The sequence below is a fragment of the Pseudophryne corroboree genome, chromosome 7 (genome assembly GCF_028390025.1).
Source record: "Pseudophryne corroboree isolate aPseCor3 chromosome 7, aPseCor3.hap2, whole genome shotgun sequence".
Lineage (NCBI taxonomy): Eukaryota > Metazoa > Chordata > Amphibia > Anura > Myobatrachidae > Pseudophryne > Pseudophryne corroboree.
The window spans coordinates 92030788-92045583 of NC_086450.1; the positions used below are offsets into that span (position 1 = coordinate 92030788).

Genomic DNA, 14796 nt, shown 5'->3' on the forward strand with positions numbered 1-14796 from the left:
TACACATTACGGCAGACAGCGTCCCCTTTTTACACATTACGGCAGACAGAATAGATAGATAGATAGATACACAGAGATAGATAGAGAGACAGACAGAATAGATGATACTTACCATCTCTCCGCGCTGGCTCATGCAGTCAGGTTCATCGTGCTGGCAGATCCCGGGCATGGGAGAAGGAGGAGGAGGGAGGGGTAGGAGGGAGCTGCAACAGTGCAGTGTAATTGGTAGTGGCGCCGCTGCAGCAGTCCCCTCTCCTTCCGCATTGGCTGGCCGCCGCCGCTGTGAATGCTGGGATGAGGGAAGCGCATCCTAGCATTCACAGCAGCACCAGCCAGCCAATGCGGAAGGAGAGGGACAGCTGCAGCGGCGCCACTACCAATTACATAGCGCTGCTGTGGCTCCAGTCCCCCTCCCTCCTTCTCCTCCGGGACCTCCCCTGACGCTGCTCCTCTTCTCCTCCGGTGGCGCACACAGCACAGGCGGCTTGTAATGAGTTCATTTGACTCATTACAAGACGCTGACATAGTTGCTGGCCGTTATCCAGCACAGCGCTTCCCTGCATTGCAGACCTTGCTGAGCGGGTAGCGCCGGCCCTGGTACTATCCCTACCCCCCTTCCACGCATACTACACTGCAGCTGCTACCCTGAACCACACTCCCCACATACTACATCGCCGCTACCCTGCATCCGCCTCCCCGCACACATTAATATGAACCCTCACCCCAAGCACACATTAATAGGACACACCCCCTCCCCCAGCACACATTAGTATGACCCCCCTCCTCAAGCACAGAATAGGGCACCCCTCCCCCTCCCACATTAATAGGATCCCCCCAAGCACAGATTAATTAGACACCCCTCCCCAAGCGCAGAGTAATAGGACCCCCTTCCACAAGTAGAATAATGACCCCCCTCGCCAAGCATACATTAATAGGACGCCCCCAGCACACAGTAATAGGACTTCCTCACCCTCCACAGCACACAGTAACAGGACTCCCCCCTCCCCCTCCCAGCACACAGTAATAGGACCCCCCCCCCCCTCCCAGCACACAGTAATAGGACCCCACTCCCCCTCCCAGCACACAGTAATAGGACCCCCCTCCCCCTCCCAGCACACAGTAATAGAACCCCCCCCCCTCCCAGCACACAGTAATAGGACCCCACTCCCCCTCCCAGCACACAATAATAGGACCCCCCCCTCCCCCTCTCAGCACACAGTAATAGAACCCCCCCCCCCTCCCAGAACACAGTAATAGGACCCTCCCAGCACACAGAAATAGGACCCCCCCCCCTCTCCAGCACACAGTAATAGGACCCCCCCCCCTCCCCAGCACACTGTAATAGGACCCCCCTCCCAGCACACAGTAATAGGACCCCCCCTCCCCCTCCCAGCACACAGTAAAAGGACCCCCCTCCCCCTCCCAGCACACAGTAAAAGGACCCCCCTCCCCCTCCCAGCACACAGTAAAAGGACAGTCTCCCCCCCTTTGTTTTTATCTGCAGCAGCTGCACTAACCTGAGCCACTGCTCCTCGTGTGGCTGGCTGTTAGTGCTGCTCCTCTCCTCACGCTGCTTCCTCCTGAGGTCAGTGTGTATCACGTGATGGAGAGGGAGGGGAGAGAGCGGGCATGCTGGAGATTGCTGTGCTGTGTCTTCAGGGAGGAGTGAGCAGGAAGGGGGGAGGGCCCTATTGCAGGAGGAGATCCATCATCATCCGAGATGAAGATCCTCTGTACGGCCGGCGGCGCAGCAGCATGTTACAGTGAGGCAGGCGCTGCTCGTCAGTATGGTTGCGGAGCAGGGAGAGCGCCTCTGTAGCCCAGCGCCTCCCTGCTTTGCAGACCTTGCTGAGCGGGTGGCGCCGGGCCTGCATGTGGCTTTTATTACATTCAGATTAATGTTAATTTCTTATTGTCGTGAATAGTGGTGATAATATAATAGGATTTTAATTACCTACTGGTAAAACCTTTTCTCGTAGTCCGTAGAGGATGCTGGGGTCCATATAGTACCATGGGGTATAGACGGGTCTACCAGGAGCCATTGGCACTTTAAGAGTTTAATAGTGTGGGCTGGCTCCTCCCTCTATGCCCCTCCTACGAGACTCAGACTAGAAACTGTGCCCGAGGAGACGACATACTTCAAGAGAAGGAATTACACAGATAGTGGCGAGATTCATACCAGCTCACACAACACACAAATCCGGCCAACATGCAACAGCTGAAACAGTACTGAAACAGTAAATAATGCAGAACTTACCTAGGAACCAAGCAGTACTGAACTATAAAACCGATGCAGGAAAACAAGAGCTGGGCGGGTGCCCAGCATCCTCTACGGACTACGAGAAAAGGATTTACCGGTAGGTAATTAAAATTCTATTTTCTCTTACGTCCTAGAGGATGCTGGGGTCCATATTAGTACCATGGGGATGTACCAAAGCTCCCAGTATGGGAGGGAGAACGCGGAGGCTCCTGCAAGACTGCTTGACCAAACTTGAGGTCATCAGAGGCCAAAGTATCGAACCTGTAAAACTTAGCAAATGTGTTCGAACCAGACCAAGTAGCAGCTCGGAAAAGCCCAGGAAGCCGCCCAGGAAGAACCCACCTTACGAGTAGAGTGGGCCTTAACCGATTTCGGACACGGCAATCCTGCCGTAGAATATGCATGCTGGATAGTGAACCTGATCCAGCGTGAAATCGACTGCTTAGAAGCAGGACACCCAATTTTCTTGAGATCATAGAGGACAAAGAGAGAGTCAGTTTTTCTATGACAAGCTGTCCTCTTCACATAGATCTTCAAAGCCCTCACAACATCCAAGGCCTTTGAAGCAATTGAGGAGTCAGTAGCCACTGGCACCACAATAGGTTGGTTGATATGGAAAGCCGATACAACCTTAGGCAGGAACTGTGGACGAGTCCTAAGTTCCGCCCTGTCTTCATGGAAGATCAGATAAGGACTTTTACAATATATAACCCCCAATTCCGACACGCGTCGGGCAGAAGTCAAGGCCAACAAAGTGACCGCCTTCCAGGTGAGAAACTTGATGTCAGCCTCCAGTAGAGGCTCAAACCAAGCTGATTTTAGGAACTGCAACACCACATCCAGATCCCAGGGAGCTGTTGGCGCCACAAAGGGAGGTTGGATGTGCAGAACCCCTTTCAAAAAGGTCTGAACCTCAGGGAGGACAGCCAATTGTTTTTTGAAAAAAGATAGACAAAGCAGAGATTTGGACCTTGATCGAGCCCAATCTCAGGCCCATATCCACTCCTGCTTGCAGGAAAAGGAGAAAACGGCCAAGGTGGAACTCCACCACAAGGAATTTCCTGGATTCACACCAAGAAACATATTTCTTCCAAATACGGTGGTAATGTTTAGACGTTACTCCCTTCCTAGCCTGAATCAGGGTAGGAATAACCTCACTCAGGATACCTTTCCGAGCTAAGATCTGGCGTTCAACCGCCATGCCGTCAAACATAGCCGTGGTAAGTCTTGATAGGCGAACGGCCCCTGCAGTAGCAGATCCTCCCGAAGAGGCAAGGGCTTTGGATCTTCCAGCAGAAGATCCAGCAGATCCGCATACCAAGCCCTCCTTGGCCAGTCCTGAGCAATGAGGATTGCCGGAACCTTTGTTCAACTTACCAGCTGAAAAACCTTTGGTATCAGAGGAAGTGTAGGGAACACATACACTGACATGAACACCCACGGTGTTACCAGTGCGTCCACCGCCACTGCCTGAGGGTCTCTCGACCTGGAACAGTACCTCCCCAGCTTCTTGTTGAGGTGGGAGGCCATCATGTCTATGTGAGGAACCCCCCACCAACCGGTTACCTTCTCGAACACCTCTGGATGGAGGCCCCACTCTCCTGGATGGAGATCGTGTCTGCTGAGGAAGTCTGCTTCCCAGTTGTCTACTCCCGAAATGAAAATTGCTGACATCGCTACAGCGTGCCTTTCTGCCCAGAGGAGGATTCTTGACACCTCTGACATTGAAGCCCTGCTCTTCGTTCTGCCTTGTCAGTTTATGTAGGCCACTGTGTTCACGTTGTCCGACTGCACCTGAACAGCTTGATCCTGTAGAAGGTGTGCTGCTTGCAGAAGTGTGTTGTACATGGCCCTTAGCTCCAGGATGCTTATTGGGAGAAGGGATTCTTGATTCGACCACCTTCCTTGGAAGGTTTCCCCCTGAGCAACTGCTCCCCAACCTCTTAGACTTGCATCTGTGGTTAAAAGGATCCAGTCCTGAACTCCGAACCTTCGGCCTTCCAGAAGGTGCGTAAGTTGTAGCCACCAGAGGAATGAAATCCTGGCTTTCGGAGACAGGAGATTCCTCTTGTGCATGTGTAGGTGAGAGCCCGACCACTGATCCAAGAGGTCCAGCTGAAAAGGATGAGCATGAAACCTGCCGTACTGCAGAGCCTCGTAGGCGGCAACCATCTTCCCCAGAAGGCGGATGCACTGATGAACCGACACCCGGGTAGGCCTTAAGACATCCCGGACCATTGTTTGAATCACCAATGCTTTCTCCACAGGAAGAAATACCCTCTGTACTTCCGTGTCGAGGATCATTCCCAGGAAAGACAGCCTCCTTGTCTGCTCCAGATGAGACTTTGGAAGGTTCAGGATCCAGCCGTGCTTCCGGAGCAGCTGCGTCGTGAGCGCGATGGATAGCAATAACCAATCCCTGGATGACGCCTTGATCAGGAGATCATCCAGATATGAAATTATGTTCACCCCCTGTTTGCAGAGGAGAACCATCATCTCCGCCATCACCTTGGTGAAAAATCTTGGTGCTGGGGAGAGGCCAAACGGCAGCGCCTGAAACTGATAGTGATCGTCCAATAGTGCAAACCTGAGATATGCCTGGTTCGGCGACCAAATGGGAATGTGGAGGTAAGCATCCTTGTTGTCTAGAGACACCAGGAACTCCCCCTCCGTTAGTCCTGAGATGACAGCTCTCAGAGATTCCATCTTGAATTTGAACTCCCTGAGATAAGGGTTCAAAGACTTTAAGTTTAGAATAGGCCTTACCGAACCATCCGGTTTTGGTACCACAAAAAGGTTCGAATAATAACCCTTCTTCCACTGCTGAGGTGGAACTGGAACAATGACCTCTGACACCACCAATTTTCTGATGGCCTCCAGAAGAATTGTTCTGTCTGCCAGCAGAGCTGGCAAGCCTGACTTGAAGAAACGGTGAGGTGAGGGATTTTGAAACTCCAGTCTGTACCCCCTGGACACTATATCCAGTACCCAGGGGTCCAGTCCAGACGACACCCAGATGTGGCTGAACTGCCGGAGTCTTGCCCCCACCTGACCCTCCTCCAGGCCTAGCTGTCCACTGTCATGCAGAGGACTTAGGCGTATCAGAAGCGGGCTTCTGGGTTTGGGAACCTGTGGGAGCAGGTTTCTTTCCTTTGGCACCACCACCTCTGAAGAAGGTGTTCGACGGCTTGTTTTTTCTAGGCCTTGCGGGCCGAAAGGACTGTGACATGGCTGGTGTAAAGGGCTTCTTCGTAGCTGGGGCAGCTGAGGGGAGAAAAGTAGACTTACCCGCGGTAGCCGTGGCAATCCACGCATCCAACGCCTCCCCAAAGAGAGCCTGACCAGTATAGGGTAGACCATCCACGCTCTTCCTGGATTCCACGTCCGCAGACATTGGCGCAGCCAGAGACCCCTGTGAGCCGAGACGGACATGGAGGATATCCCCGCAGCCATGGAACCCAGGTCCTTCATGGAATCCACCAGGAACCCTGCAGAATCCTGAATATGGCGTAAATATACATCAACGTCACCCTTATCCAGCGAAGTCGACTCCTCCTGCAGAGTGATTGACCACCTGGCAAAAGCTTTTGCAATCCAAGCACAGGCTATAGTAGGCCGCAATATAGCCCCGGAAGCCGTGTAAATGAATTTTAGTCCTTGCGATCTGCCGGGTCCTTCAACGCAGTAGATCCGGGGACTGGTAAAACCACCTATTTTGACAGCCTGGAGACAGAGGCATCAACCATCGGCGGAGACTCCCACTTCTTTCTATCTCCCTCTGGGAAGGGAAAAGCAACCAAGACCCTCTTAGGGATCTGAAATTTCTTTTCCGGAGTTTCCCAGGCTTTTTCAAAGATAGCGTTTAATACTTTGGATGCCGGGAAGGTGAGGGGGGGGGCTACTTATTATCTGTACAGAAGGCCTCCTCCACCTGTTCAGGAGTTGTGTCAGAAATATGTAAAATATCCCTCACACCTTCAATCATCAACTGCACCCCCCTAGCAAGTGATGCTGTCCCCCCCGACACATGCCCGTCACCATCTGCAGTGTCAGAGTCGATGTCCGTGTCATCCTGCGTAAGAAATGCAAGTGCACGTTGTTTGAGAATGTACCACAGGGGATCCGAGGAAGCAGTATTAGACCACACAACCATAGAGGATTGTAGGATCTGAGTGGCATGCTCAGTCCTAGCAACCCTGTCAGAAATCTGAGAAATAGTCCCCATCAGAGAGACTAATCATTCTGGCTCTCTAGCAGGGATCTGCGCTACAACAGTGCAATCCTGATTACATGGTATGGAGTCCTCCTGGGAAGACAAATTCTCTGCAGCATATGAAACAGTGTCCCTAGACATGTTGTCACACACACCAAACACCCTACAAACACACAGGGTATTCACTAGACAGAGTTTCCCCCAAGAATGGCAGAGAGACACAGAGATTGGAGCCAACCCACATGCAGCGCTATTAGAGGTATAGGGAGACCCTAACCCGCGCTGACTGTGTCCCTTAATAGGTGACACAGCCTATAACACAGCCTCCCCCCCCCCCCCCTTCTACAACCCCTTGGTACCGTACAGATAGCTGGAGTTGCACTGGAGGGACCTGGACATCCACTAGAAGTGATTGCAGGCAGGAAAAATGGCGCTGAACGCTGCTGGGTCCGCTCTGAGGAGAAGCTCCGCCCCTTCAATGGTGCTGTCTTCCCGCTCTTGAAGATTATACTGGCCTGAGGAATTTTATGCTGGCTGAGATCCACGGACCCCGACAGGCTGGAAATGGTCAGTGTAGGGTACCTTGCTGGCTCAGGGCGCCCCTCACAGCGTCGCACCGCAGTACCACTGAGCCATCCGGGAGTGCGGTTAATACCGCGCTCCCACCCTTAAGCCGCCCTCTTCACACTAACCCCCTGCTTGTAAGGGGGGACAGTGACTAACTCGCCACACTTCAGCTCATTGAGGGGGTGGCGGCTGGCTGCCGGGGTGAGCGTTCCCCTGTGGCGGGGCGCGATCTGTCCCCTCTGGAGCTCAATGTCCAGTCAGCGGAGGCAGTGGTTCAAGACCCCGCAGGGCGGACACTGCTCCCCCCCTCAGTCCCTCGATGCAGAGAGGCTGTTGCCAGCCGCCTCCCTGTAAAAAAACAAACTCTAAATAAACTTTTCTAAAGAAGCTCTGTAGAGCTCCCCTAGCTGTGACCGGCTCCTCCGGGCACAGTTTCTAAACTGAGTCTGGTAGAAGGGGCATAGAGGGAGGAGCCAGCCCACACTATTAAACTCTTAAAGTGCCAATGGCTCCTGGTGGACCCGTCTATACCCCATGATACTAATACTGTACCCCAGCATCCTCTAGGACATAAGAGAAATTACAATTATCAGATCAAAAACCCAATAATTAATAGATATGGCCCAAACCTTAAGCAAATTCTCATCAGCAAACAGTTCTCATAGGTACACTTTCAGGACCTCATGCACTTTCAAACCTGGATATCTACAGGATATGCAGGCACCTAGGGCAGTTTCTAGACAATTTGGCTCCCAGTGCAAACAGTAAAAATGTGCCAAGGTCATTAATAAAATAAATAAATAAATTTGCGCACACTGACGTTGCGTGCACAAAAAAGATGTGGCCTCACTGCAAAGGGCATGGTCTTGATAAAAGCGATATGACCTTGCAGTAAAAGACTACCTTACACTCCAGCTATGCCCCTCACACCATATTATGCTCCACTGTTATGCCCCTGAATCCATAATATGCCCCTCACAATAATGCCGCTTACAAATTCTTCCCCACAGTTATGTCCCTTACACCATATTATGCCCCACACAGTAATGAAACCATATTATGCCCCACAGTTATTCCCATGACACCAAATTATGCCCCCCACAGTTATGCCCCAAAATCCATATTGTGCCCCACACAGTAATACCCCTTACAAATTAAGGCACAAAGTGAGGCTACCTAATTTTAAAGTACCGGCTCATTGTCAGCGGTTGGTGCCTGCAGAATTTGCATATAAGTGGATGGAACCACAGATTGAGCTGAGGGTGGAGTTAGGGGCGTGATTTAGAGGCAGATGCTATGCCAATGTTTGGCTGATGTTTTTCCCATTGCGCACGCATCATGATTGTTTACCAATGGCGGTCGCAGTGAGAGAAGGACAGTCAGGGGGGGTTATGAGTAGATATATGGGAGTGGCTACCCAGGCGCAGGGGAGTGGCTACCCAGGCGCAGGCATGTCACAGGCTTGTTACAGTCAGCAGCTGCATTCTAAAGACTCAATTGCAATGGCTCCAGCGGCTTTCTTCCAATGGACATTCTGAGCAGTCCCAGGGTTGTTCAGATGCTTGATGGTGTGACCAATTTATGACTGAAGGCGCATCATTGTACGCAAGCTGTGGATTAGAGACACAACTGATAGGAATATCTGTACAAATTTCATTGGCTGCATTATTAACATATATGTGTAGCGCCGCTGCTTACAAATATGCACTTGTTAATGAAACAGTGTACCCTTCTGATCAGGCCCAGAGTCACATCCAGCACTAGCGATTCACATTCACAGTAACCACTCAACACACCTACCTTGACAAGGAGCAGTGGGTATATACACTCAGGTGTCAAAGACTGGATACAGTATGATGAGCATTCTGGGGTCAGAGGTGGCTGCATACCAGCTACACCAACCATCAGGACTGTAACTAGGGATGTGCAAGCTGCGCTGCCCCACAGATAACAAGGCTCTGGGGGCAGCACCATTACTGTCCCATGGTCCTGCATTTGGCTAGCAGGATCTGTGCTGCAGTGCTGGGCGGAGTGTCTTTCAGACGCTCCAGGCAGGCACCCTGCAGTCTCTGCAGCCTCCCGGTGCTCCCGAGTACCTTCCAGGCAATGATGAAGTCGCCAGCATTGGTAGCCCACCCGCTTTGTGACGTCGTAGTCTCGGCAGCCCAGACTCCCTTGTGCTGCCATTGGTTGTTGTCTTAGCCAGGGTCAAGGTTGGCACAGGGTTGCAGCCCTGTTATGGCTCTGCCAATCATGCACTCCAAGATCAAGGGCTGGATACAGGCAGTATAATGTTAAACACTCTATGGTCAGGCTGGCAGCAAACAAATCATAATCAGTAGAGTAGAGTCAGTACTATAGAAAACATAAATAATATATAAAACCAAGATCAACAAATACAATAATTACACTGAAGCAGTAACTACCACCATTATCCACCCACCAGAGCCTATAGGCTGAGCTCTGTAATTCAGCCTTGCACCACTATGCCTGAGGACAGAGATAGTCTGGATAAGAGGATGACACTATTGGCATTTCCCTAAAGCCAGAAAAGAAATGATTGCAATAAAACAGAGAATTCTTTTGACTTAGTTACTTACAAAACAGATAGTGTTCTGTAGAATGTGTTAGTGGGTATATATATGTGTGTATTTGTTGGTGTGTATATACATATACTGTATGTTAAGTATTAATGCGCATCTATGTGTATGTATGTGTTAGTGCATGTTAAGGGCCCTACACACTTAGCGATAATAAAATAAGATTTTACTCACCGGTAAATCTATTTCTCGTAGTCCGTAGTGGATGCTGGGAACTCCGTAAGGACCATGGGGAATAGACGGGCTCCGCAGGAGACTGGGCACTCTAAAAGAAAGATTAGGTACTATCTGGTGTGCACTGGCTCCTCCCTCTATGCCCCTCCTCCAGACCTCGGTTAGGATACTGTGCCCGGAAGAGCTGACACAATAAGGAAGGATTTTGAATCCCGCGTAAGACTCATACCAGCCACACCAATCACACCGTATAACTCGTGATACTATACCCAGTTAACAGTATGAAATATAACTGAGCCTCTCAACAGATGGCTCAACAATAACCCTTTAGTTAGGCAATAACTATATACAAGTATTGCAGACAATCCGCACTTGGGATGGGCGCCCAGCATCCACTACGGACTACGAGAAATAGATTTACCGGTGAGTAAAATCTTATTTTCTCTGACGTCCTAGTGGATGCTGGGAACTCCGTAAGGACCATGGGGATTATACCAAAGCTCCCAAACGGGCGGGAGAGTGCGGATGACTCTGCAGCACCGAATGAGAGAACTCAAGGTCCTCCTCAGCCAGGGTATCAAATTTGTAGAATTTAGCAAACGTGTTTGCCCCTGACCAAGTCGCAGCTCGGCAAAGTTGTAAAGCCGAGACCCCTCGGGCAGCCGCCCAAGATGAGCCCACTTTCCTCGTGGAATGGGCTGTTACTGATTTAGGATGCGGCAATCCAGCCGCAGAATGCTCCAGCTGAATTGTGCTACAAATTCAGCGAGCAATAGTCTGCTTAGAAGCAGGAGCACCTATTTTGTTGGGTGCCTACAGGATAAAAAACGAGTCAGTTTTCCTGACTCCAGCCGTCCTGGAAATATAAATTTTTAAGGCCCTGACTACGTCCAGTAACTTGGAATCTTCCAAGTCCCTAGTAGCCGCAGGCACTACAATAGGTTGGTTCAAGTGAAAAGCTGATACCACCTTAGGGAGAAACTGGGGACGAGTCCTCAATTCTGCCTTATCCATATGGAAAATCAGATAAGGGCTTTTACATGACAAAGCCGCCAATTCTGACACACGCCTGGCCGAAGCCAAGGCCCATAACATGACCACTTTCCACGTGAGATATTTCAAATCCACAGTTTTAAGTGGCTCAAACCAAAGTGATTTTAAGAAACTCAACACCACGTTGAGATCCCAAGGTGCCACAGAAGGCACAAAAAAGGGGCTGAATATGTAGCACTCCCCTTACAAATGTCTGAACTCCAGGCAGTGAATGCAGTTCTTTCTGGAAGAAAATCGACAGAGCCGAAATCTGGACCTTAATGGAACCCAAAGTTAGGCCCATAGTCACTCCTGACTGTAGGAAGTGCAGAAAACGACCCAGCTGAAATTCCTCTGTTGGGGCCTTCCTGGCCTCACACCACGCAACATATTTTCGCCAATACGGTGATAATGGTTTGCGGTTACTTCTTTCCTGGCTTTTATCAGCGTAGGAATGACTTCCTCCGGAATGCCCTTTTGCTTTAGGATACGGAATTCAACCGCCATGCCGTCCAACGCAGCCGCGGTAAGTCTTGGAACAGACAGGGCCCCTGCTGTAGCAGATCTTGTCTGAGCGGTAGAGGCCATGGGTCCTCTGATATTATTTCTTGAAGTTCTGGGTACCAAGCTCTTCTTGGCCCATCCGGAACCACGAGTATCGTTCTTACTCCTCGTTTTCTTATTATTCTCAGTACCTTTGGTATGAGAGGCAGAGGAGGGAATACATAAACCGACTGGTACACCCACAGTGTCACTAGAGCGTCCACAGCTATTGCCTGAGGGTCCCTTGACCTGGCGCAATATCTAGGTTTTTGTTTAGGCGGGACGCCATCATGTCCACCTGTGGCCTTTCCCAACGGTTTACCAACAGTTGGAAGACTTCTGGATGAAGTCCCCACTCTCCCGGGTGTCGGTCGTGTCTGCTGAGGAAGTCTGCTTCCCAGTTGTCCACTCCCGGAATGAACACTGCTGACAGTGCTAAGACGTGATTTTCCGCCCATCGGAGAATCCTTGTGGCTTCTGCCATCGCCATCCTGCTTCTTGTGCCGCCCTGTCGGTTTACATGGGCGACTGCCGTGATGTTGTCTGATTGGATCAGTACCGGCTGGTTTTGAAGCAGAGGCCTTGCCAGACTTAGGGCATTGTAAATGGCCCTCAGTTCCAGAATATTTATGTGTAGGGACGACTCCTGACTTGACCAAAGTCCTTGGAAATTTCTTCCCTGTGTGACTGCCCCCCAGCCTCGAAGGCTGGCATCCATGGTTACCAGGACCCAGTCCTGTATGCCGAATCTGCGGCCCTCTTGAAGATGAGCACTCTGCAGCCACCACAGTAGAGATACCCTGGTCCTTGGAGACAGGGTTATCAGCCGATGCATCTGAAGATGCGATTCCGACCACTTGTCCAAGAGGTCCCACTGAAAGGTTCTTGCATGGAACCTGCCGAATGGAATTTTGCTTCGTAAGAAGCTACCATTTTTCCCAGGACTCGTGTGCAGTGATGCACCGATACCTGTTTTGGTTTCAGGAGGTCTCTGACTAGAGATGACAGCTCCTTGGCTTTCTCCTGCGGGAGAAACACTTTTTTCTGTTCTGTGTCCAGAACCATCCCCAGGAACAGCAGGCGTGTGGTAGGAACCAGCTGTGACTTTGGAATGTATAGCATCCATCCGTGCTGTTGTAGCACTTCCCGAGATAGTGCTACTCCGACCAACAACTGCTCCATGGACCTCGCCTTTATAAGGAGATCGTCCAAGTACGGGATAATTAAAAACTCCCTTTTTTTGAAGGAGTATCATCATTTCTGCCATTACCTTGGTAAAGACCCTCGGTGCCGTGGACAGTCCAAACGGCAGTGTTTGGAATTGGTAATGGCAATCCTGTACCACAAATCTGACGGGGACATGTAGGTAAGCATCCTTGATGTCCAGGGATACCATGTAATCCCCCTCCTCCAGGCTTGCAATAACCGCCCTGAGCGATTCCATCTTGAACTTGAATTTTTTTATGTATGTGTTCAAGGACTTCAAATTTAAAATGGGTCTCACCGAACCGTCCGGTTTCGGTACCACAAACAGTGTGGAATAGTAACCCCATCCTTGTTGAAGTAGGGGCACCTTGACTATCACCTGCTGGGAATACAGCTTGTGAATTGCCTCTAGCACAGCCTCCCTGCCTGAGGGAGTTGTCGGCAAGGCAGATTTGAGGAAACGGCGGGGGGGAGACACCTCGAATTCCAGCCTGTACCCCTGAGATACTACTTGAAGGATCCAGGGATCCACCTGTGAGCGAGCCCACTGATCGCTGAAATTTTTGAGGCGGCCCCCCACCGTACCTGGCTACGCCTGTGGAGCCCCCGCGTCATGCGGTGGACTCAGAGGAAGCGGGGGAAGAATTTTGATTCTGGGAACTGGCTGACTGGTGCAGCTTTTTCCCTCTTCCCTCGTCTCTGTGCAGAAAGGAAGCGCCTTTGACCCGCTTGCTTTTCTGAAGCCGAAAGGACTGTACCTGATAATACAGTGCTTTCTTAGGCTGTGAGGAAACCTGAGGTAAAAAATTTTCTTCCCAGCTGTTGCTGTGGATACGAGGTCCCAGAGACCATCCCCAAACAATTCCTCACCCTTATAAGGCTCTATGTGCCTTTTAAAGTCAGCATCACCTGTCCAGTGTCGGGTCTCTAATACCCTCCTGACAGAATGGACATTGCATTAATTCTGGATGCCAGCCGGCAAAATATCCCTCTGTGCATCCCTCATATATAAGACGACGTCTTATGTTCGCAAACTAGTATCCCTGTTTGACAGGGTTACAGACCACGCTGCAGCAGCACTATCTGCAGGTCTCAGTCTAGTACCTGAGTGTGTAAATACAGACTTCAGGATAGCCTCCTGCTTTTTATCAGCAGGTACCTTCAAAGTGGCCGTATCCTAAGACGGCAGTGCCACCTTTTTTGACAAACGTGTGAGCGCCTTATCCACCCTAGGGGATATCTCCCAGCGTAACTTATCCTCTGGCGGGAAAAGGTACGCCATCAGTAACTTTTTAGAAATTACCAGTTTCTTATCGGGGGAACCCACGCTTTTTCACACTTCATTCACTCATTTGATGGGGGAACAAAACACTGCCTGCTTTTTCTCCCCAAACATAAAACCCTTTTTTAGTGGTACTTGGGTTAATGTCAGAAATGTGTAACACATTTTTTATTGCCGGGATCATGTAACGGATGTTCCTAGTGGATTGTGTATATGTCTCAACCTCGTCGACACTGGAGTCAGACTCCGTGTCGACATCTGTGTCTGCCATCTGAGGGAGCGGGCGTTTTTGAGCCCCTGATGGCCTTTGAGACGCCTGGGCAGGCGCGGGCTGAGAAGCCGGCTGTCCCATAGCTGTTACGTCATCCAGCCTTTTATGTAAGGAGTTGACACTGTCGGTTAATACCTTCCACCTATCCATCCACTCTGGTGTCGGCCCACAGGGGGCGACATCCCATTTATCGGCATCTGCTCCGCCTCCACATAAGCCTCCTCATCAAACATGTCGACACAGCCGTACCGACACACCGCACACACACAGGGAATGCTCTGACTGAGGACAGGACCCCACACAGCCCTTTGGGGAGACAGAGAGAGAGTATGCCAGCACACACCAGAGCGCTATATAATGTAGGGATAAACACTATCACTGAGTGAATTATCCCCAATAGCTGCTTGTATAAACAATATTGCGCCTAAATTTAGTGCCCCCCCTCTCTTTTTAACCCTTTGAGCCTGAAAACTACAGGGGAGAGCCTGGGGAGCTGTCTTCCAGCTACACTGTGAAGAGAAAATGGCGCCAGTGTGCCGAGGGAGATAGCTCCGCCCCTTTTTCGCTGACTTTTCTCCCGCTTTTTTATGGATTCTGGCAGGGGTAATTATCACATATATAGCCTCTGGGGCTATATATTGTGATTAT

The 14796-nt window shown here is 50.7% G+C and overlaps 2 protein-coding genes across 3 annotated transcripts in view; both read left to right on the top strand.

The window, feature by feature from the left end:
• The window catches only part of LOC134944658 (intelectin-1-like), an 86595-nt gene that overhangs the window by 67168 nt on the left and 4631 nt on the right, over positions 1–14796 (top strand). The window lies entirely within an intron of this gene.
• The window catches only part of LOC134944656 (intelectin-1-like), a 199400-nt gene that overhangs the window by 67086 nt on the left and 117518 nt on the right, over positions 1–14796 (top strand). The gene's annotated exons all lie outside the window — the stretch shown is intronic.